This window comes from Pelophylax lessonae (genome assembly GCF_965119305.1).
Source record: "Pelophylax lessonae genome assembly, chromosome: 1".
Classification (NCBI taxonomy): domain Eukaryota; kingdom Metazoa; phylum Chordata; class Amphibia; order Anura; family Ranidae; genus Pelophylax; species Pelophylax lessonae.
This window is the reverse complement of record NC_138768.1, coordinates 422,777,534-422,801,946: the sequence shown is the minus strand read 5'-3', so window position 1 is coordinate 422,801,946 and position 24,413 is coordinate 422,777,534.

Here is a 24,413-nt window from a genome sequence, read left to right as displayed (position 1 = left end):
CGAGACCCACTGAAAACCATACCTTTATGTACAGCACAGTTTCCTGTACTAGTGCTGTAAAAACTGAGCGATTATTCGGCGGGCAGCCGCTGCTGTATGTGGTTTTCTGTCCCCTAGGAGTGGAGCATCAGCCAGACATGTCTGTGCTTGAAGACTCCGCCTACTTCCTCCTGACTTAATTTCATACCTAGAACGTGCCTGGGCGGACTACTCATCGTCCAACTCGGCTCACAGCACCTCCTCCACCTTTTCTGGGAAGCAGGTAAGGCCTTTCTGCGAGGTTGTATTATTTCCTACGCGGTGGCTTTTAAACGACACGCCAATAGCGGTTACAAACTAGCTAGTGAGCGACTATGGGTGGCGCAGCGTACTCTCATACTGACTGACACCTCTATGGCTAGGGAAAACTGGTTGGAGGCCAAGACAAAGTTTGACACTTGGGCTGATAGGCTAGAACAAATCAATAAGGCAAATCTTTCTGCGACCTTGCATAGATTCCGCAACAAGGCTGGCAAGCTTTTGGCGAGGCTGTGCAAAGGCCCAGTATCCTCTACTCATATTAGCTCCTTGCGAGATAGCACAGGGTCGGTTGATACAACCCCCCAGGGTATCCAACGCATTATGCGGGCCTTCTATTCATCACTATACGCACCTGGCACTGTAGACAGCTCTGTAGCGGATATTTTCCTGTCTGATACAGAACTCCCCACACTATCCCAAGCACAACTAGACATGTTGAATGCCCCCATTTCTCCGGAGGAAGTCTCGGCGACCATTAAACATCTGGCTTCAAATAAGGCCCCGGGCCCTGACGGACTCTCTGGGGAGTTCTACAAGGCCATTTCCCCTTGCATAGTTCCTACGCTGGTCGATGTCTACACTTCTATCTGGGAAGGTGGTTCATATGTTCCTACCGGTAACCAAGCGATTACTAAATTACTAGCAAAGAAGGGAAAAAACCCTCTTGAACCCGGCTCGTACCGTCCCATCTCGTTGCTGAATCTGGATGTAAAGATCCTCTAGAAAATAACAGCCTCACGTCTAGCCCTTATCATGCCCCATTTAATCCACCCGGCTCAATCAGGTTTCATAAAAGGTAGATCAGCCACTGTCAATATTAGGAAAGTCCTTCTAGCCTTAGAGCATGCCCGTCTACACCCTGATAAAGATACCACCATAGTGACATTAGATGCCGAAAAGGCTTTTGATAATGTGAACTTTGCATGGCTTTGCAGAGTTCTGACTACTATAGGTTTTCAAGGCCCTTTTGTCAACCTCGTAAACTCCATGTATGCCTCCCCGGCGGCTAGGTTGTGCACGGGGGGTTATCTTACGGAAGAATTCCGCCTATATAATACTCGCCAAGGCTGCCCCTTTTCGCCACTTCTCTTCAACCTATCGATTTAACACCTCTCCCGATACCTGTTAACTAAAGCCCCTCTTCATGGTATATGTGTTGGTTCCCAAGAATTACGCCTATCTCTATTCGCAGACGATGTCTTACTTTTTACCTCCAGTCCCCCCGCTGATATACCGGTGATTGTCTCTACCTTTGATAAATTTAAACAATGTTCGGGTTTGCGGATCAACTTCTCTAAAAGCGAGATAGTCCCGTTGGGGGGAAACACGCGACGATCGCGGGAACGCGAATCTCCCTTCATGAATGCAAACAATTATATAACATATCTCGGCATGAAAATAGGGAGGACCCCATCAACCATATACACATTGAACTACCCCCCTCTGTTCTCCAAGATAACGAGGGAACTGTAAAACTGGATGGAACTGCCGCTGTCGCTTCTGGGGAGATGCCACTTGATTAAAATGATCAGCTTTGCAAGCCTACTATACCTCCTGCAAACTCTCCCCCTGCTGATTAGGCATAAAGATGTACAAGCCATTGATCATGCTTTCTCTCGATTTCTCTGGAGGGGGAAGAGACCCCGCATTTCTATTAAGAAACTTAGTCTTCCCAGATGTGACGGTGGCATCAATTTTCCGAATCTGAGATTGTACAATTTATCATGTTTACATAGAGTGGCCTTGGACTGGATATCTCAGACCTCAAACTATTCCAACTATGCTTTGGAGTCCCAGATGTCCCGCCCTTTCTCCCTGACGGCTCTTCTCCACACTAAATGGCCACAGATGCGACCAGAGCTACGCCACAATGTGTTACTTAGAGACACTGTTATTGCATGGAGGGAAGTGTACAAACTCCTATAACTCCCTTTACAGTTCTCTAAATTTCTCCCGATCCGGGGTAACCCTAATTTCCCACCGGCCTTGACCACGCCGCATTTCAGATATGGGAAAGCAAGGGTCTCGTAGGCTTCGCAGATCTTTGTGACCTACGGAAGGGAATTCCCTACTCTCATCAAACCATTATGGCCAAATCACCGGGATCAGACTATTTCTACCTGGCTCAATGTTACCACTTTATTGCAACTACGGCCAGCAGTCCTGAGGCCAGATTTTGGACATCCCTTATTGACAGCCTGCTGGAGTCAGGGAACTTCAACATATCAGGCATATACTAACCTCTCTTGGCTGTCTGCCCTCCAGCACTGTTCACCTCTAAAAAGATTCATCATTGCCAGAATTCTGCACAATCTCACATATTAGTGGCTTTGTATTGGTAACTTAGATAGATGCAGTTCTCCATACTAATTTACCCAGACCCTTGCCTAGGAAATCAGCCTAAGTGGTCTGAAAAGAAAGAACAGTAAGTATGCACCCTTCTTCTTCTATCTTACCAGGCCACATGCTTTTCAACCTTTGGGAATACATTGAAAGCAGTGGTGGAAAAGCCTCCATCCCATTGCAAGCAGAGTTGTATAAAGTACTCGAAACCCATACTTGAGTAAAAGTACAAGTGCTCGATCAAAAAGGGACTTGAGTAGAAGTGGAAGTGCTCGATCAAAAAGTGACTTGAGTAGAAGTACTAAAGTATTCAACATTTTTTGTACTTAAGTATTGCAAGTATTTTTTTTTTAAATTTTGCTACTTAAGTACTGAAAGTAAAAGTACCAGTAGTTTTGAAAAAAAAATTGCTACTCAAGTACTGAAAGTAAAAGTACAAGTACTGTGTTATGTAGTTATTAAAGAAAGAAGTCAAAAGTTTGAACATCATATTGTTTTTTATTATTTCAAATGCAGCTTTTATTTATACATACAGTAGCATTTATTTTCGTATGCGCTGATAATACACATGTTTTGAGCTTCATGAAACCTGCCATCTACTGTTCTGGCAGTGGCAATTTTTATAATTGTAACGAGTAACTATGCAGCACAAAAAAAAAATATTGGAGTAGAAGTATTGAAATCATTGAAAAAATGTAGTGAAGTAAAAGTGGAAGTAGGAGAAAAAAATTCTACTCCAGGAAAGTACAGATACCGCCTTTCGGTACTTAAGTACAGTAGTGAAGTAGTTCTACTTAGTTACTATACATCTCTGATTGCAAGGCATCTTATTCCAGTGTTGAGGGACAAGAGGCTCTTTGTTACATCCAATCCCACTTAAAGGATGTGGGAGTTTGTGGGGAAGACTTATAGGAATCTGAAAGCTCCCTTAAAAATAAGAGAACCTCCTGATATCCACTGCTTGACAAAGTAATTAGTACAGATGTACTTTAATACAACTTATTAGTCAGTTACCGAATTAGTAAAATGTAAATGAATACAATATGGAAAAGGCTTTTTAATTACATTACATAAAACTACAATAAAAAAAATAGGAAATATCCCTTAATGTAAATCCTTTTTCGCTAATGTTATCCAGCAATGTAAATCCACCTTCAGTCAGGATGACTTGCCCCCTGACAATGTTTTCCCGTCACTACAACGAATCTCTGCCCAATAATGTTTCCACGCTGTACTTCCGTCACTAATTTGCAGATCCTCAGCTGCTATAATGTAAAAAAAAAATAGCCAGGGTACCTGGGTCAATGACGTGGCCCTCAATTCTTGGCTGTTTATTTACATTCAAGCTTTCAGGGATTTGGAGGGGTCAACTGGTCAATTAGGCCCAGTATGTTTAGTCATTTGACCGTCTTCTGAATCTCATTTCTATTTATGACAAATAAGAATACGTTTTATTGAACAGTCTACTTAAAGCTAGACTTTACATGTGGATAAATGATACAAATGCACAAAAATACTTACTGATAGTTAGTAAAGTTCTAGTGCAGTTACTTAGACCATGATCTATTTAGTAAAGAAAACAGAGTACAGGAGTCAAGGAAATTAGATGATTCATAGATGATCAGCTGAGCAGATAATTAGATGAGTATATTAATCCAACTTTGAAGGCTTGAAAAAAATTGTGTTTATTTTCCAAACATAAGCTTTAATGAACCTATTAAAACAGAAGATTTATGATAGTATGAAGGTGCTCAGCATTTAGTTTGTGTAAGAAATAATGTGGTGTTTTAAAATATTGTAAGAAGCATTAATTTAATACACAGTATTCCTCATTTACAGAGCAGAAAACAAACTTTGTTAAATAAAAAAAAAAAATATTTAAAGAATACATCAACATCTTTAAAAAATGCTATGAATCAAATGATTTAATTTTCCATTTTAGCCACTTCAACCAAAACATTTGTACTTTTTTTATGCATTATTTATTTTAGAGAAGGATGGGAAAACATCAGAAAACCATACAATGTGCACATTCTACTTGTAATTGTGATACAGGTTATACTATACTTTATAATAAAAACCCTAATAGTATAGAGAACATACAGTAACAATCTGAACAAAAGCATTGGTGGCAACAATGTAAGCTAGGCCAAGCTAGCATTTCTATAGAGATAGGAGATTGGCCACTGAAACATACTGGAGATGGCTTGGAATGTATCTCCACCATACTTGGTAGTGGGGGAGAAAGTTATATCCATATAGATTTGTGATTGCCATTAGATTGCACACCTTCCTAAAATGAGGATATTGACACTGCCCCACTCTGTGTGAAATGTATTATGTGAAAAATCATAACATCATGAGAAGATACCAATTTTGAAGTGTATTGATGGTAGGATTCGATGTTTGGCTTACAAAGGGACATCAAATTAGGAGAGGAAAAGGGAAGTAGGAAAAGAAAGAAAGATATAGATCTTGGCTAAAGTGGGTCCCCAAATGAGGATCATGCCTCAGTTAATTAACTTTAATGAAGTTAAATTGTCTATATTGATTCATTAATGTTTCCACCTAAGTAATTTGTTTCCATATTTTTTTTTTAACTTGTCAAGTAAAATGGCTGCTAATTTTTCATTAAATGGGTACTATGTCATGGTTTGTTTCACCTTTGCCATAGTAGGAGCACCAGATGTCCATGCCTTTTACCAAGATTTATCTGGCAGTGGTAAAGATAAAGCATAGCAAGTTACATTAATTTAGGTACATGATTTTAGGAAGACTATGTCCCAGAACTGTATAGACCAATTGAAATACTCTTGTCCAAAATCATTAAATTCTTGGGCATTCCCACCACACATGTGCATTTTTTTTTGTTACCTGAAAAAATGAATTGGAAGAGAATATGTGTAGGGAGCTGCTATTATGAATGGGAGGGTGAGGAAATCAGGGTTCAGAGTGAAAATCTTAGACCAGACTTATTAATGGGCTAGGTTATGGAAAAGAGATGTAGGATAAGGTTAAAAGAGAGCAGAAGAAACGGTGCATGTAAGGCAGAGGGAGCCAGAACCCCATCCTAGGTGGGGAAAAAAAGAGAGGGGCAGGTAGGAATTAGGATGGGATGGGAAAGAGCAGAGGAAGCATGAGAATGAATTTTAAACTGTTACTAAACCTACAACAGTAAAATCAGTCAGTATATGCAGTAAAGCATTCTTTTTATACTCACTGTTTAGCCCAGAGGGTTAATCCTTTGCATTGTGTAAAAAAAGGCTGTTTGATCCTGTCTTCTCTGATCCTTCCCCTCTTCCACTGTCCACAATCCATCTACTGCAAGTACAGATTCTTGGAGTCACTCTGCACATATTCAGTTTGTTGTGTATTGATAGAGATTTTTTTTCTTGGGAGGTTGAATGTGATCAGCACAGGGCCAATCAGCACTGTCCAGACAGGGGGTCAGGGGTCATGAGGACTCATAGGACAGTATGAGTAGAATAAAAACTCCTCCTACAAGCTTTAACCAGACACGGCGAAAGGATTTCGGCTCCAGCAGGACGGATGTCCATGACCGGATGATGTAAACTTCTCCTCACTGGAACCTTGTTTTATGGGCATGAATATATGCTTACTAACGTGAGTGCATAATTTTATTCATCAAACCTGTTGCATAAAGTCTACACTTAGAGGCGCCTCTGTCTGTCTTTGTTTCAGCCCTGTGGAAACCCTGGCTTTTGGTTTCTGGATGGCTGCCCTACATGGTGGACTTTTTCTCCCCCTGTGCCATTAATGACTTTTAACTCCATGGACTTTTAGTTCGATATGTGATCAAGCGCCTGTTAACATTGTGTACAAAACTGCTATATACTGCTGATGAGAAAAAGTATTTATAAGTTTATATTTATTAAAATAATTGCATTGCCATGTTCTTTGTACTGTGGGAGACTGGATATAGTGAATTCAGGGTCCTGGTTTACCACTTGCCAACCGCCCACTGCAGATTTACTGCAGGAGGCTGGCTCGGCTGCGCGAAACGACGTGACCCTTCGTCGGTCGCGCGAGTGGTGCTGGTGGACGAGCGCATGCTGCTGCCAGCGCGCTCCTCCCCCACTAGGCAACAGGGATGCCAATCCATGGGACTAGTAGCCGTGATTGCCAAAGGGCACCCACGATCGCTCCCTGCTGAGAGAGGGCGGTCAGCTGTTGTAAACACAGCAAACTGTTCTTCTCTCTGAAATGATCACAGGTCTCTGTGGTCATTTCACAAGCCCTTCCCCCCACAGTTATAAAACACTCCCCTAGGCTCACATTTAACTCCTTGACCACCACTGTATTAGTCCCTTCTGTTACTGTAATAATCTCATTATTACAGTAACAGTGCATATTTTGTAGCATTAATTACTGTAGTAATTTTGCCGGTCCCCCAAAAGTGTCAAAAATGTCAGTTAGGGGTACGATTTGTCAGCTGCAATGCCGCAGTCCCGCTAAAAAACCGCAGATAGCCGCCATTACTAGTAAAAAAAATAAATAAAAATGACATAAATCTTTCCCCTAGTTTGTAGACACGATAACTTTTGTGAAAACCAATCAATATACGCTTATTGCATTTTTTTTTTTTTTACCAAAAATATGTAGCAGGATACAAATTGGCCTAAAAAGATGAAAAAGTTTGATTTTTACATTTTTTTGGGGAATGTCATACAACAGAATGTGAAAAATATTGTTTTTTTTTTTCAAGAATTGTTGCTATTTTTTTGTTTATAGCGCAAAAAATAAAAATTGCGGAGGTGATCAAATACCACCAAAAGAAAGCTTTATTTATGGGAAAAAAGGACATCAATTTTTTTTGGTACAGTGTCGCATGGCCGCGCAATTTTCCATTAAAGCAACGCAGTTTTCGAATCGCAAAAAATGGCTTGGTAATTAAGGGGGCAAATCCTTCCGCTCCAGAACTGGTTAATAACACTTCAAGGTACAGGCAGAAAATGGTTGGTGGGTGTGTAGTGGGGAAGGCATCTGGTTAGGACTGAATAGAGTGGGGCTGGCATGAAGTCATTTGTATTCCTCAGTGAAGGAGAAGTCTATCCAATAGAAACACATAACCTAAAACTTAGAGTCTGTTGCTTTGAGAAAGCTAATCGAATATTCCAATAATTATCTTTAATATCTGATGGTGGGAAAGAGGACTTTTATAATGCTGGGATGCACTAATGTGCTACTCTAACCAGTTGTATTATAAACAAGTGTTTCTATGTTTTAAGTGAAATATTGTTGTGACAGAGATGGGAGAAGGCCTATAGGGCTGGGCAGAACCAAAAGATATAGAGCATGTCAACTTCATACGATACCAGTGTGCAACAATTTTGTATCTGGGCTCCTGGTTTTTATTGCTATAGAGGCAAATTTATGAAGAAATCAAGGGCCATCATCCGTAATGTACACAAAAGAAAAGAGAAAAAGGGTTTTGTCTGACTGTACAGGCCAGAAAGGAGCGCACATCAAATAATAAAATATCAAATTTATTCAATTACATATAAAAATTAGATGCTAAACTGCATCTCCTGTAAGCATACATTACATAACCATGTGAGAATATAGAGAGCCAAGTGGTTGTGGTTACATAGCTAGTACTACAAAGGTGGGTCCTCGATAGCCAGCGCAATTCACTTATTGTTGCTTCAGCAGGGCTTGAGGAGCCAAAACAGTACTCACCTCAGTACCACAACTACACAAGTGCAAAATCTCCCTGGGTGAGCGCTGAGGTATAGGAGGAGAGATTGACTGGAGAGATCTACAACTGAAGAGTGTAGAGGAATGTACAGCCAGATGATCAGAGCTAAGAGGCAATATTTATAGGAATCTTTGAGGTATCCAAGAGATCAGGTGTATTAGGAGTAGTATAACACTGACCTGATTGGTTCGATCATATATAGTTAGATAGAAACATCTATACTGTTGCTGGAACAAATACCCAATATAGCTAGGTTCCCTTTAGCTAGAAACAATGGCCATTTAAACAAAGGGGCTGGGGTTCCATAAAGTGAAATGTGCAACAAGGGTTGAAACGGCGCTACCTGAAAAGTGATTGATAATATAGTGCAATAATGTGCAAATGCCTTATTAAAGGGAAGTGACACCGGCAAATAATAAATAACGTGAAAACTAATAATATTTCAAAAAGGTAAAAAACCACACATATCCTTATCGATAACCACAACCGATATGGTCTGTTCGTGTGTGGTGAATGTTATCTGTAAAGTAATAATAATAGTGCCAACAAGTGAGCAATTATTATAGTGGGTTTATTCAAATAGTGATACAGTGTAAATCAAACAATATATAATACATAAATCCCTGGTGGTGAAGTGATGGATATAGGTGACCAAAGTGAATACTGAAGTGCTGTATTCCTTAGAAGTGTAGGTGTTGTAGTACCCCAGGTGACCACTAAGTGAGGTATATACGACCTGTTCACATGAAGTGGTCCCAAGAGGGGTGGCTAGTGGGGTCCTCTCCTTGTCCCGCAAGGCACCGGCTGGTAATCTCATGGAAAGAAAAGAAAGGGGAGCCCCATCAAGTAGTATGCAAGGTTAAACCAATGCAGAAAGCAGTAAAAACTCACGGTGAAGCTGCCTCGGATCAGTGTAGAGAGACGCCGGGAAGCTTCCGCGTTCCACGGCTCCCAAGTCCGAGACCGGAAGTGACGTAATGACGCAATGGACCCGCCCTACGCGTTTCGTCAGAGGACGTCTGCTGGAGCGGCGTCACCATCACGCACTCCCGGAATCTTTATAGTCAGCCGATGTCATAGCAACCAAACGGCTACCCGCGGCCATCTTGGTGCTCCTCAATGAACTGCCGGACGTGCGCCATCTTGCTCACCCACTCCACAAGATGATTCCGCACGGCGTTCAGACATGTTAAGCAATTTTTCATACGGCTGCTATATTTCACATCATGCGCAAAGCAGCTTTCACCGGATACCTACACGGAACTAGTCTGATTCTTGTGAAGCAAAACGTATTAATTTAAAAAAGAAAAAAAGAAAAAAAGAAAAAAAATATGTAAAAAACTTTAAACTTTAATGTAATTCCAAAAATAAAAGAGGTAAAGGAATAAAAGTTTTTATTTCGCAACTCTTGTGTTTCAATCTCCCCGGGAGTGGACACGTGTCCTATGCTCCTTTATTTATGTGAGAGCACCCCCTAGTGTGTATGGATATATTACCTCTTATTACACATCTTCTTTGTTTATCGCGGGGAAGGAGTTTACCAAATAAAATAGATAAAATTATGTGCAATAAATGTAAAAAATATATAAAAAACTTATTAAATTTTATGTTTAAAACAAAGGGATTTTATATTGATAAAAGAGAGGAATTATTTGATATTTATTGGTGAGAAGGATGTTGGACGAGAAGGTTCAAATAAGATCACACTATATAAAAATTCAGATAAAAGAATAGTGTTTCAAAGAGTAGGTAAAGACCGAAGGGGTCGCTTGGATAAGTTGATTAAAAATCTATTTTAAATACTAATAACCTAGTGAGGGATTAAAAGGAATTGGAACGTATAATAATAAAATGAAGAAACATGGTAGATTAAAAATAAGCAGGACGAAATGAATAAAATAATCATCCATGAGGAGACTTATAGATACTGGAAGGGGTAACAATCCTTCCCATTGTGTGGGAGGAGTCTACATGCTGTACCATATTGCAATATATAAAAACCATATAAAGGATATTAAAATATATTGTTAAAAGGAGAAATTGGATAGAGTAAAAAATAAATAACATAAAGGAGGAAACAAAGGGGTTTATCAAAAAAAGGCCATCTGGAAGGTGCTACAAACATGGGCCACATGTTAAAAACATATAAAAGGGGGTATAGTGGGTTTGTGCACTGAATGAATCATACTGTTATACCCTTGTTGGGACAACTTATTCTGAAAAATTCAAAAAATTCTAAGAAATTCTAAAAGTTGGTATAAGAATTATTAAAAAATATTATAAAAAATTAGAATGCTAGGATAAAGGAAAAACGGTTTCAAACATCTGTAATAAAACAGTTTAAATCAATGTCAGCGTTCAAACCATCAGGGCGCAAAGATTTCATTAAAAAGATCCATTTTGTTTCGTTTCTTGAAACCAGTCTTCTCTTGTTGCTGCCTCTCCAGTCCCCTTTTATTTTATCAATACCATAGAACGTAAAACCTGATGGGTCCTGGGAGTGCATTTCCTTGAAATGCCTGGATAGGCTGTGCTTCTCGAATCCCTTCTATATATTTTTCACATGTTCTCTGATTCTTACGTATAGGGGACGCGTAGTTCTCCCTATATATTGTAAGTGACACGGGCATTCGATGACATATGTCACATGTGTGCTGGTGCAAGTGATCTTGTCTCCTATTTGTTCTGCATGGCAGGCATTTTTGGCACCTGAAAAAGCCGTTAATACTTGTGGGCAAGGAAATGGTCTTAGGTGGGTTCACCACGTTGTGTACCAACCTGTCTTTAAGTGTTGGTGCTGGGGTTCCATATGTTTGTGCAGATGAAATGCCAGAGTTGTTGGACAGACAAGGCAAGAACTGCAGCCCTGTGGGTAATCCCAATCTCTCAGGTCAACTGGCCAATATTTTTAAGAATGGGTCATGGGAGAGAAAGGCATTTGGAGATCTGATTCTCATTGGTCCAGAAAATGGCGAGGAGTCTAAGACAATTCCAAGAGCAGTGCACTGTATTGTATGTGAATGTGAGTGATAGTGTATCTGAGTGGTGTCCTGACATTTATATTCAAATAAATTCAGTGGGTACTCAATGAGATAGGCATTTGGTAGAGATCTGAGAAAATCGACAGTCAAAGGACCAGCACCAGGCACAAAAAGATCAGGTCCAGGCACATTTGCCCTGCTGTCTGCAGACTTAGTGCTTCAGATTATTGTTAGCTAATATGACGATTGGAGAGTTAGGTTGTAAAATCAGCTAACAGGTTAGGAATAGTGACCTATGGGTTACTTTGTTTTGTGTTGATGGTCACAGACTTATATCCTGGTTATATTGGGGTACAATCTAAAGGTCCTAGAACTTCACCCAAAAGAGTAAGTTCCACTTTTCCTCCTCTTCCCACTTCCTCTCCCATATTTGTAATGTCTTTTTTTGTGGGGGGAGCAGGTACCTGATTTTGACAGGTACCCGCCCCCACTTCCAGTTGGATCATCGAGGCTGTCCAAGTGGAAGTTCAGACCCCCTCCTTTCCCTGCTGCCTCAGGTCCCCGGAGACTGCAGAACCATTCACAAAGTTCAGCATGGCTTAATCATATGCAGTAGATAGCTGTGAAGCAGAGGTGGGGGGCTTGAGTCACATGACTTGACTTAAGTCAGACTTAAGTCACCAGTTTGAGGACTTGAGACTTGCTTGACTAAAATTAATAAAAGATCCGACTTGACTTTGACTCGGTATTCATGACTTGAGACTTGACTTTGACTTGAGATTCATGACTCGAAATGACTTTACTTTTTTAAGTTATTAAATATTTGCATTTTCCCAAGATGTGTTAAAGCAAAATTAATGTGCCTGTTATGTTTCTGACACCACAGTCACTTAAAACACCTCAGTGTGTTCTGATTTTTAGGACACTGGCTGTTTAACAATGGAAATACTTAACATGTTTTTAGTGACTGTGGTTGTGGTGTTGAAACATGACCGGACGAAAGATTTTGAGCTGTTTGGGCATTCAAAGTGTTTCTTTAATATGCCAAGAAAAAAGCACTAAGCAGTTTTGTTAATGTTGAAAAAAAAAAAAAAAAACTTTCCTGACCACTGACTTTTAACTGATTTAAAGGTGAAAATTGGGGTAGATCAGTATTTTGACTTGATTTGTGACTTGACCAAAATAAATGACTTGACTTGACTTGCTTGACTTCTAGCAGGGACTCGACTTGACTTGCTTGCTTTTCACCACAGTAACTTGGGACTTGCTTGAGACTTGAAGGTTAAGACTTGAGACTTGCTTGTGACTTGCACATGTGTGACTTACTCCCATGTCTGCTGTGAAGCCAGAAGGAGTCACAGTTGGGTGCACACTGTTAAGATGCCGGCGCCTGCACTCAAAGACCGGCAAAGAGCAGGTTAGGACCAGGGGTCGAGTCCTGCAGGAAAGCATGGGAACGACGTTCCCGCACTATTTCCACAGCGGGAACGCCGTTCCCATTGCTCCTCCTGCAGGACCAGAGCAGCCAGAACTAAGAAGACAGAACAGTGCAGGCAGCCGCAGCGTCTCGCCGCTCGCGGCGCCTCTACAAACAGGCCGGCGGAGGGGGCGTGTACAGCGGCATGACGTCACGCCAGTAGAAGGAGAGTGCGCTGCACAGCAAGCACCACCAGCCAGTCACAGGCCCAGGCCTAGAGCGCGCGCGGAATGGACAGGTGTGGGCATGGGCGTGGCCTGACTGGAGTGCATTGAGTCGATCGGTGAGGCGGCGAGGCAAGGTGAAGGCACCTGGCAGCAGCATATCCAGAAGAAAACTGCAGCAGTCAGTGGAGCAGGTCAGTTTTAGAAGTGGCAGTGGCACTGTGGCAGCCTGCCTGGGAGGTGAGTCACTGGAGCAGTGAGTCTCCACAGTCCACTCACTGCACATTTGCCTCTCATACTGTCCCTCACACTGTAAAAATTCTGTCAGCATGTCAGCCACATTGCTGACAATGTGGCTGACATTCTGACAGAAGTTTACAGTGTGAGGTTGGTATGAGAAGCAAATATGCAGTGAGTGGATTGTGGACTCACTGCCAGAAGAAAACTGCAGCAGTCAGAGGAGCAGGCCGGTTTTAGAAGTGGCACTGTGGCTGTGTGGCAGCCTGCCTGGGAGGTGAATCACTGGAGCAGTGCAGTGAGTCCACAGTCCACTCACTGCACATGTGCCTCTCATACCACCCTCACACTGTAAAATTCTGTCAGCATGTCAGCCACATTGTCATTTTCAGGGGTGTGTGACTCACACACCCCTGAAAATGACAATGTGGCTGACATGCTGACAGAATTTTACAGCTGAACTGCTCCAGTTACCTTACCTGCCACTTCTAAAATCAAGGCCCCCGGGCCTGCTCCTTGTGTGCTGGCTGTGTCTGGCTCCTCTGCTGCATGCTGCTGCCTCGCCTTACCGTTGACTCCACTAAAGCTGTCTGCACACACTCTGGGCCTTCAAATGCATAAACCTGAAATATTCGTAAATCGTGACTGATGCCCTTTGTCAGGAATATTTCATGTTTATGTGTTTATTTGGCCAATTTGTCACAAATGTTTCATTGTTTATACATTTGAAGGCCCAGAGCGTGTGGACAGCATCAGTGGAGTCACTGGTGAGGCGAGGCAGCAGTACGCAGCAGAGGAGCCAGACACAGCCAGCACACAATGAGCAGGCCCGGGGACATCGATTTCAGAGGTGCCAGGTAAGTGGAGCAGTGAGTCCACTGCACATTTGCATTCTCGTGCCACCCTCACACCCCTTACAATAAATGTTGCATTTTATTTCCTGTGAAATATATGAGCGTACATTTTTTTTTGGGGGGGGGGGGGGCGCGGGTGTATCTTGGGTGAGTTCCCACACTTTTTTCCCCCAGGACTTGACTCCTGGTTAGGACATTGTTGAATCAGGGGCCAGGAAAGCGTGTGTTTTTTAAAAGTCAGCAGCTACAGTATTTGTAGCTGCTGACTTTTACATTTTTGTTTGCAGGATGAAGATCCTCTTTAAGAGTCTGAAAGTCACCATAAATTTAAGGGGGGAGAGAAGGAACCCCTAATGGGTTCCATTCCTGATGTGAAATGTCATCAAGAGGAATCGATTTACATAGACTTAGGCTTAATGGGAGGAGTATAGGAAACTGATCTGCGAAGAGTTATAGTTCAATATTAAGAAGGTCGATGGCCCTATAATTGGAGCAGTGTTAGGGATTTTTTCGTACCTTAGGTATGACAAAGCTTTGGGCTGTCGTGAAGTGTGCCATGAAGTTGAGTGCTGTGGGAAGGAAATTGAATGATGCCATAAAATGGATTGCTACAGTAATTGCGTTTGATATTAGTTTTTAGTAGGTGAGTTAAAAACCAGTCAGGTTCAGTAGCTCAACAAGTTTTAGTTTGTTTGATAGCTTTGGCCAGCTCAAGGTAATGTAATTGGTTTTTCCAGAGGAGCAGATGTGTGAGCATTTAAGGATGGCTTTCCTGACTGCAAGAGGTGCGCCATAAGTCTCTCTTCTTATAGTTATGTCTGGGGTCTGTTCAGTCTGTGATCAGAATACATAATATAGCATAATAGCCTTTGATCACATGTAGACTGGCGTGTTAAACTCCCTTCCTGCCCAGACCATTTTTCAGTTTTTAGCACTGTAATATTTTGACTGACAATTATCCAACCATGCATAACTGAACCCAAATTATTTTATATAATTTTATAAAAAAAGTTAGAGGTTTCTTTTAGTGATATTTATTTACCACATTTGTTTTTTTTTTTTTTTACTATGTATAGTAAAAATGACTGACAATCTTGAAAAAAAAAATGTTTTCCCTTTTTTATGTGAAACACTTTGCAAATAATTCATTATTTCTTCATGCATTTAGACTAAATGGGTTTTTTCTAAATTTATTTACTAAAGACAAAACCAAATAAATGTACGGTATATCATTTAGTCTGTGTGAAAGTTCTCTGTACCTGACTTCTGACGAGGCCTACCACTTTCTGCAACGCCACTACAACCTCGCCCTGGACCCTCCGTCTACGCCATCACCCCAACGCCCCCAGGGGGCTAGGGGACAGCAGAGCCCCAGAAAGGATCCCGCGAAGAAACAACGAGTTTCTTACCGCCACAGACCACGCTGATGAACTACCTGATGCCAGACTGCTAACTACTGACTATGCCTCAACGAACTCGTTCTGTGCATATCCTGTGCTTCCCGATGACAGTACCCCAGATTGGTACTTGGTAACTATACGTGTTTAATATGGTTACGTACAACTGCCATTTTCTTTGTTCCTTTCCTAGTTACCTTAGGATGTTTCATTTTGCAATGCATTTTGACTGTTATGGCTGATTGCCCATTACAGGTTTCTTTATTGCTTATGTCTATGGTTGCCATTTTAGTGCATCGGCCCGACCCGCCTGCGTGGGTTACACCGTGCACGCGGGTTGCCGCCTTTATGAAGCTTTTCCTCTCCAGTGCTGTGCGACCCTGCGACAATGTCGGGGACCTCCCGCGATTGCTTTAAGCAGCATCTCTCAAATACTGCACACTGACCATCAGTGGCGGGGGCATACTACACTGGACCTGGTAACGCTGTCTGATGCGTGAGCGCATTTACATGAGGAAAAAAGTGAAGTTCTACAAGTTCTCTCATGTTCCCTACTGATTCACCTACGTTGGGCCTACCCCTCTACCTTTATCCAATCCCTTGGCATCTACCTCCTGTTATCGTCTGTTGTCTACGTTATTCGGCCAGGTAGACATCCCACCACGAGGCATAATACCAGGGGCACTCCCACCTACAGTCCTTAATCATCACGAGTTATCACTCTCGTGGGACCCTCCATGAGTGTCATATCTTGGAATGTTAAGGGACTTAGATCACCTAACAAGAGGATGGCAGTTCTCAGACACTTGAAGCATTTGAAAGCTGACATTGCGATTTTACAGGAAACGCACTTGGAAGCGAAGGACTTCCATCGTATGCACAAATTGTGGGTGGGACAGGTTTATGGTTCTCCGGCAGTGAAGGGCAAAGCGGGCGTCTTCATACTTGTCCATAAGAACTTACAGGCTACCCTCAAACACACAGTATCTGACGCGGAGGGGCGCATAGTGGTACTACACTTAGACACGGCGCAACGGGAATGGGCAATAGCGGGTGTCTACGCTCCAAACACGCCCTCACCGTCGTTCTTTCAGTCTCTGACCCAGACATTGGCACCCTTCCTCCATCAACCGCTTCTAGTAGCGGGAGACTTCAACCAACTTATGCACCCGGCTGAGGACAGATCCCTCGCTGCAAGGGCGCTCCAGAACCCAAATTCATGTCATTCCTCTTTGTTGCGGGAATTTGCGGACAGCATACAACTCTCCGATGTGTGTCGACTACACAACCCTGAAGGCAGGGAATACTCCTTTTATTCTCACACCCACCAGACGCTCTCCAGAATCGATTACATCTTTTCGAATCCTACTATACTCGCTTATGTGACATCTCCCCTCATACATGACATAGGGATATCTGATCACGCTCCAGTCTCAGTTGGCATCACTCTTTATAACTCCACTCCCGCTGCGAAATGTTGGCGATTTCCCTCGTACCTCACTAAGGACCCGGGGGTCTCCTCCCTCATCAAAGCAGCCTGGACAGAATTTATCGCACAAAACAAATCTCCCTCTATATCTCCCACCCTTCTTTGGGAGACAGGGAAAGCAGTGCTGAGAGGTCGCCTTATATCCTATGCCGCGGCATATAAGAAGACACTCTCCAAAACTTTTGAGACGACCAGCTCCTCATTGAGACCGGCCAAGCTGCACTCCACAGCCGCAACTCCCCTGAAAACCCACCAGGAATGGAAGTTCCACTGTTATGGAAACAAACCGGGAAAGCTCGTGGCCTCTCTGTGCCGAGGTCCCTTTACCCCTACTTAGGTGTCCGCCCTCAGAGACACCAACGGCCAACTAGTGAACGATCCAAAAGATATCAATAGGGTATTTGCTCAATTCTACCAAAACTTATACAGCCACGAACCTATGGACGAGAGAATGGCCTCGGAATGGCTCTCCAGGGTTGGTCTCCCAACTCTAACACCGGACCAACTATCGCAGCTTAATGCCCCATTGACTTTGGAAGAATTGACCAAAACCATCAAATCACTGACCCCGAGGAAGTCACCTGGCCCCGACGGGTACACGCCAGACTTTTATAAACTAGCAATGGACTCGGTGCCACCGACACTACTGTCCGTCTTTAACCACATACTAGATGGCCATCCCTACCTCCCTATGGGCAGTCAAGCACACATCAAATTGATATATAAAAAAGGTAAGGACCCACTAGACCCAGGCTCTTATAGGCCAATATCTCTACTTAACGTAGATTCCAAATTGCTATCCAAATTGATGGCGGACAGATTGGCATCCATAATGCCTACTCTCATCCACCCCTCACAGGCGGGGTTCACGAAGGGTAGATCAGTGACCTCTAACATTAGGAAGGTACTTCTTGCATTGGAAAGGGCTAAATCAGACCCGGGCACAGACACAGCGATCATAACCCTCGATGCCGAAAAGGCGTTTGATAACGTGAATATCCAATGGTTGGATCGTGTGCTTCTCCAATTGGGCTTCTCTGGTAAATTTCTCCACCTAGTCCGCACGATGTACGCATCCCCGGCGGCGCAAGTGGTGATAGCGGGACATATGTCTCCGTCTTTTCGCCTTTTCAAAGGGACGAGGCAGGGGTGCCCACTTTCCCCACTTTTATTCAACTTGGCGCTGGAACCGCTGTCCAGGGCCCTTCTGACACATCCAGAATTGCATGGCATTGGGGTGGGCACCGAAGAGCTTCGTATTGCAATGTTTGCCGACGACGTCCTTATATTCACATCGGCCCCGGGCCAAGAAATACCCACAATACAATCCATATTTGCGGACTACCGTCTGTGCTCGGGTCTGCGCATCAACTTTACCAAAAGCGAAATCCTACCCCTAAACACGACACGCACCCCGTCGTGGGCGGCCTCATCGACTCTTCGTATAGCAACATCACACATAACATACCTTGGGGTCAAAATAGGTCGATTCACCTCCTCATTTTACCATCTTAATTTTACGCCGGTCCTCGATAAAATGATAGCTGAAATGAAAACGTGGGTCAAATTACCGCTGTCCTTCTTCGGAAGATGTCACCTTTACAAAATGACTACCTTCCCAAAATTATTATATCCGCTGCAAACCATTCCCTTGCTTTTAAAACACACTGATGTGTGTTCATGATGTGATCTTCCTAATACCAGAATGTACAACATAGTGTGCCTCTTGAGGGGATGTCTAGACTGGCTCAGCCAGGAATCGCGATACACCAACTGGTCACTGGAGACGCAGATGGCGGCCCCTTGTGATCTAATAGCGCTGCTGCACTGTGGGACAGGGGATATCCCGCAGCCCCTTCGCAATAATATCTTGATAAGAGACACGGTGGCGGCACGGCGAGAAGTGCGGAAGAAGCTGGGGACCCCCCAGCGGCTGTCAAAGTATCTACCCATTTACCGCCACCCCGGGTTCCCTCAGGCGCAGCAGCACTCAGTTTATGAGATGTGGTCATCTAAGGGGATCCAGCGGTTCTCTCAACTGTTTGATGTGAACACGGGCAGACCGTTGGTTTTCTCCAGCTTTGCGGAAACCTACCGCCTTCCCCACGGTCATTACCTCTATTTTAGGCAATGTATAAGTTATGTTTCAGGCCTGTGTCATACCCCCTCACAACGTTTTTGCTCAACCCTTTTGGACGCATGGATACAACAGGGTAAGCACAGGATATCACAGCTGTACAAGCCTCTAAATCAGGAACTCATGAAGGGGACTTCGGCTTCTGTAGCCAAATCTTGGAACAAAGCACTTAACTCCCCTGACGCACATCGGAAGATCTTGTAAGGCTACACCATCACCCGTATGTATGTTTCCAACGAATTCTGGAGGGAGCAACAATATAAAATCCTACATGGAGCATACCTCCCGCACATTCGGTGGTCTACTGACGTCTCCCACCACTTTTGTACTTTGTGCAGGGAACGTTTTCCTTCCCTTCTACACAAGGTATGGTCATGTGCCCACATATCATCTTTCTGGGATAAAGTGATTAGATATGTTGCTAAACTGACAGGGGTACTACTCCCCCAGGATATATACCCTCTACTTTTCACCTGCTTGGACAAGAACTCTACCTCTTTGTCTCAGTCTCATTGGAAGCTTTTATCCCTACATAAACCTTGGATAGTGACCTGTCTGATGTCGGCCCGCAGGCTGATACTCCATCATTGGCTCGCGGACTCTGCCCCCACAATCTCAGAACTGTCCACTGCCATGTCCACACTGAGAACCACGGAATATGTGGGCCTTTCCATCGACCCACATCTGTCTCGGGCAAAGTTTGACAGCAAATAGAACTGTTTATCCTCCACCCGCCTCACAAGAGCTGACGGCCACTCAGCTCCCGTCTTTAGTTGATCTAAGATCCCACCACTACTGACTCAGTGGACTACAACGCACTGGTGAAATTGCACTCACCCCAGCTGAGTTTACCCTATTTATTATGATTATGCCTTAGCCTTCTTCTACTGCCTCACTGTATGTATAAGACTGTTTCGGTGACAACGGGCTCTTCTGAGCTTTCATGACAGGGCTGCTCGACTATGGTAGACAGCCCTGTCCCAGAAAACTAGCAACTGCAGACTCGATCCCATATCAATACTTAGTGTGATGCCTAACACCTACCCCCCCTCCCTACTCCCTCTCCTCCCTCCCTCATGTCATTCCTTGACACCATGCTGTACATCTTACGGTTTTCTGTAAAGCCCCCCCTCCTCCCCCCCTCCCAGAGTTAAACAAAACACCCTTGGCTTTGCGGAATATTGATCTTGCGATTCTACCCAAGAAATTCTTTGCGACCTGCAATGACACTTGGCAGAGCGCGTTGTCACTGGTATTATGCCGTTTGAAATACTTTCTGATCCACTGCTCACAGTTTGTTCCCTGTAATGCTTTGAGTTTCAATAAAATATTGTTTAAAAAAAAAAAAAAAAATAGTGTCCACCGATGTAAATCCATCGTCAATCAAGCTGCCCACCGACCCAGGAAAAAAGCTACACTCTCGGTGAATGTTCGGTGACTGCCTATTCGCGCTTTGACAGTTCTTTAATAGGGAATGGGTGGGGCCACACTGGTGACGTCGCCAAGTAGTCACGCCAAGTCCGCAGGAAGCATTCCCTGAGAGCAATTTTTTTATTTTTTCACGGGTGAGGTGGGCAGTGTGATTGACGATGGATTTACATCAGGGGACACAATCTTTGGTTGTTTTCTCTCGCATGCCTTCAAGTCACAGCAATAATATACATTTTAAATCCTATCTCACTCTGATGTAAGTTCCATTCATGTAATAATATATAATGCATAAATATGCTCTTGGGGTGGACATATGTGCCCTCCCACATTGTGCTGTTTTGTGCTGTACCGTTTATATATTACCTATCTGCTTTGTATTATGTATCGAGATACGGTTAAAAAAAAAAACCTTAGACAAATGTACGCCCAGAAGAAGACCTTCGGTTGAAACGTGTAGGGGTTTGGAGTCCATATGTACCATTATATTTGAGTGATTTTGTTCACTGTTTTCTTTTGTACTTTGTATATTTTTAATGTTAGTTGAAACAATTATGTTTTGTACTTTTGAAACATTTTCCGTCCCACCTCCCTGGTATTGCAATTTCCGTTTTCCATTGCCATTTGGGGGGGATTTTTTTTTACAGGGGACACCATTGTTTGATTTTTAAAGAAATTACTTTTTTTGTACACTTTTTTGATGAATGGGTAGGGGTACAATGTACAATGTAGGGCAAACAGTCTGGTATGGTTCTGGAGGGCACTCGCTCCCCCCCTTTCCTGGCCTGCCAGGATGCATGCTCGGATAAGGGTCTGTTATGGATTTTGTGGGGGACCCCACACCATGTTTTGTTTTAAATTTTGGCATGGAGTTCCCCTTAATATCTATACCAGACCCAAAGGGCCTGGTATAGCTTTTGTGGGGAACCCCACGCCATTTTTTTTCTTAATTTTGTCATGGGGTTCACCTTAAATGCCATACAAGACCCAAAGGGTCCCCCAAGCTGTTTTTAACCCAATTTTTTTAACTTACATTTTCTTTTTACAATTATTTAATTCAGCTCTCGGCAGTCGAACATCCCACTAAGTGCAGAGAAAGTTCATGTGTTATGCTTGGCCCAAACCGTTCATCTATCCCTAGTGATGCCTGAACACTGTAACCCCTCACAGTTACTCTTGCTGGGCGCAGGAACAGGCCCTGCTGTTAAAAATTAGAAAAGAAAATGAAATTACATGTACCTGTTATACGGGTGCAGATAAATTGGGCCTTGGGTGTTGGTGGTGACAGAACATTGTACCCCTCACAGTTACTGTTGCTGGGCGCAGGAACCAGCCCTGCTGTATAAAATTAGGAAAGAAAATTATATTACATGCACCTGTCAAACAGGTACAGAAAATTGGGCCTTGAGTATTGGTGGTGCCTGAACACTGTAATCCTTCACAGTTACTCTTGTTGGGCACAGGAACGGGCCCTGCTGCAAAAATTTGAAAACAAACTTGAAATTATGTGCACCTGTCATACAGGCCTTGGTTGTTGGTGGTGCCTGAACATTGTACCCCTAGCAGTTACTGTTGCTGGGCGCAGGAACGGGCCTCCTGTATAAAATTAGAAAACAAATTGAAATTGCATGCACTGGGCCTTGAGTGTTGGTGGTGCACTATACCAAAAACATTATTGGAAGCTAGCATAATCAAGATTCAGGAATATAAAAGGCAGCATAGGCAGCCTTTAAGGGATCCCAGTTCACTAGCAAACTAAATCAGTTACATCAGCATCAGTGGCTTGATAGCTGCTGTTTATCCAGGAATGATTCATTTTGATAAATGTCAGCCATTCACGGGAGTCTGTAGACAGTCAAACTCTTTTATCAATCACAAAACCTCCAGCAGCACTGAATGCCTGTTCAGAAAGCACGCTGGAAGCAAGACAGGCCAGTAGCTTGATTGCATATTGAGCAAGTTCTGGCCAGTGGTCCATCCTCAGTAACCCAGTGAGTAATTCCAAGATAATTCTGCACTGTATGATGCAGATGCTGCTGATGGTTGTTTAAACCTAACAGCCCCGGGCGCTGAGGACTAAAGAATTGTTTAAAGGAATCTGTCAGCCGGCCGACTTCTACCCCGCTCCTCCTTTGAAACACATTGTCCAGGAAATGGTAAGCTCCCAGTGTCTGGAAAGTTGTTGTTACGCAAATTTTTCTTCAAGGCGTCCTCAATATGTTTCATCCTCTGCTACCTCTGTGAAGGCAGGATGAGCTCTGCAACATTACTCTTGTAATGTGGATCAACAAGGGTTGCCAACCAGTAATGATCCCTCTCCTTGGTACCACGAATCCTCGGGTCCTTTTGCAGGCTTTGCAGAATCAGGGAGCCCATACAGCGTAAGTTTGAGGAGGCATAACATTCTGAGTTCTCTGGGTCACTAAGGATGACACTGTCATGAAAAACCTCTCCCCAGCCACATACAACTCCTGGGGTTTCTGAGGAATGAAAACCATCCCTGCTGTATGTTATCCAGTACATCCATGCTGCCACAATCCTCCTCTTCCTCCTGTGTGTTTTGCGGCCCCGCAGAAATGGTATCCACATAAAGGGGGCCTTGTGGGGAAAGGAAGCCCTCCTCTTCCTCCCACTGTTCTGCCTCAAGTGTCCTGTCCATGATTCCACGAAGCGTGTGCGGCAGTAGGAAGACTAGAGGGATAGTGTCACTGATGCATGCATTGTCACGGATCACCATCCTTGTGGCTTCCTCAAATGGTGACAGGACAGTGCATGCATCCTTTATCAGCAGCCACTGGGGTGGTGAAAAGAAGCCAAGCTCCCCTGAGCCTGTCCTTGTGCCATACTCACTCAGGTACTCATTGATGGCCCTATGATGCATGTGCAGCTGCTGAAGCATTTCTAATGTTGATTTCCACCTGGTGGGCATCTCACAAATGAGGCAGTTGGTGGGCAGGTTGAATTCCCATTGAATGTCAGCCAGTCGAGCACTGGCATTGTATGACTGCTGGAAGTTGCCACAGACTTTTCTGGCCTGCCTCAAAAGATCTTATAAGCTCGGGTACCTGTTCAAGAAACGCTGCACCACCAAATTAATGACATGTGCCAAGCATGGAACATGTGTCAAGTGTCCCTGTCGGAGGGCGGAGATAAGGTTGGTTCCATTGTCACATACATTTATTCCTGGTTTAAGCTGCTGTGGCGTCCACCACCTCTGAGCCTGCCCCTGCAGAGCTGACAGAATCTCTGCCCTGGTGTGGCTCCTGTTCCCTAGACAGACCAACTGAAGCACTGCATGGCATCTTTTAGCCTGACTGCTTACGTAGCCCCATGAAAGCTTAGGGAGCACTGCTGGTTCAGAGGACAATTCAGTAGAAGAGGCCATAGAGGAAGAAGAAGAGCGGGGGGGAGCAGACAGATGTGGCAGAATCACCACCAGATTTTTGAAGGCATGGTGGCGGAACAAGCTCCAGCACTGAACCCTGTTCTGCATCCTTCCCAGCTGCCAGCAGAGTTACCCACTGTGACGTGAAGGAAATGTAATGTCCCATGAGTCAGCAGTGATGTGAACCTTCCTGCTGACCGCTCTGTCCAACAAGGCCAAAAAATTGCCTTCCACATGATGGTACAGAGCTGGAATTGCCTTACATGAAATTAATTTTCTATTTGGCACCTTCCACTGGGGTACAGCACATTCCGCAAATTCAAGTCTACCAGATGAAAAGGCAGCAGTTGTAGTGCTAGCAATTTGGCCAAGCCAGCATTTAGATGCTGAGGATGTGGATGGCTAGGACAGTATTTTTTTATGGTTCAGCAACCATAAAATTTGCCTGGTGGTGAACTCAACAGGTGGTGTACTGCTAGCAGATTGGGTGCAAGTACCTGTG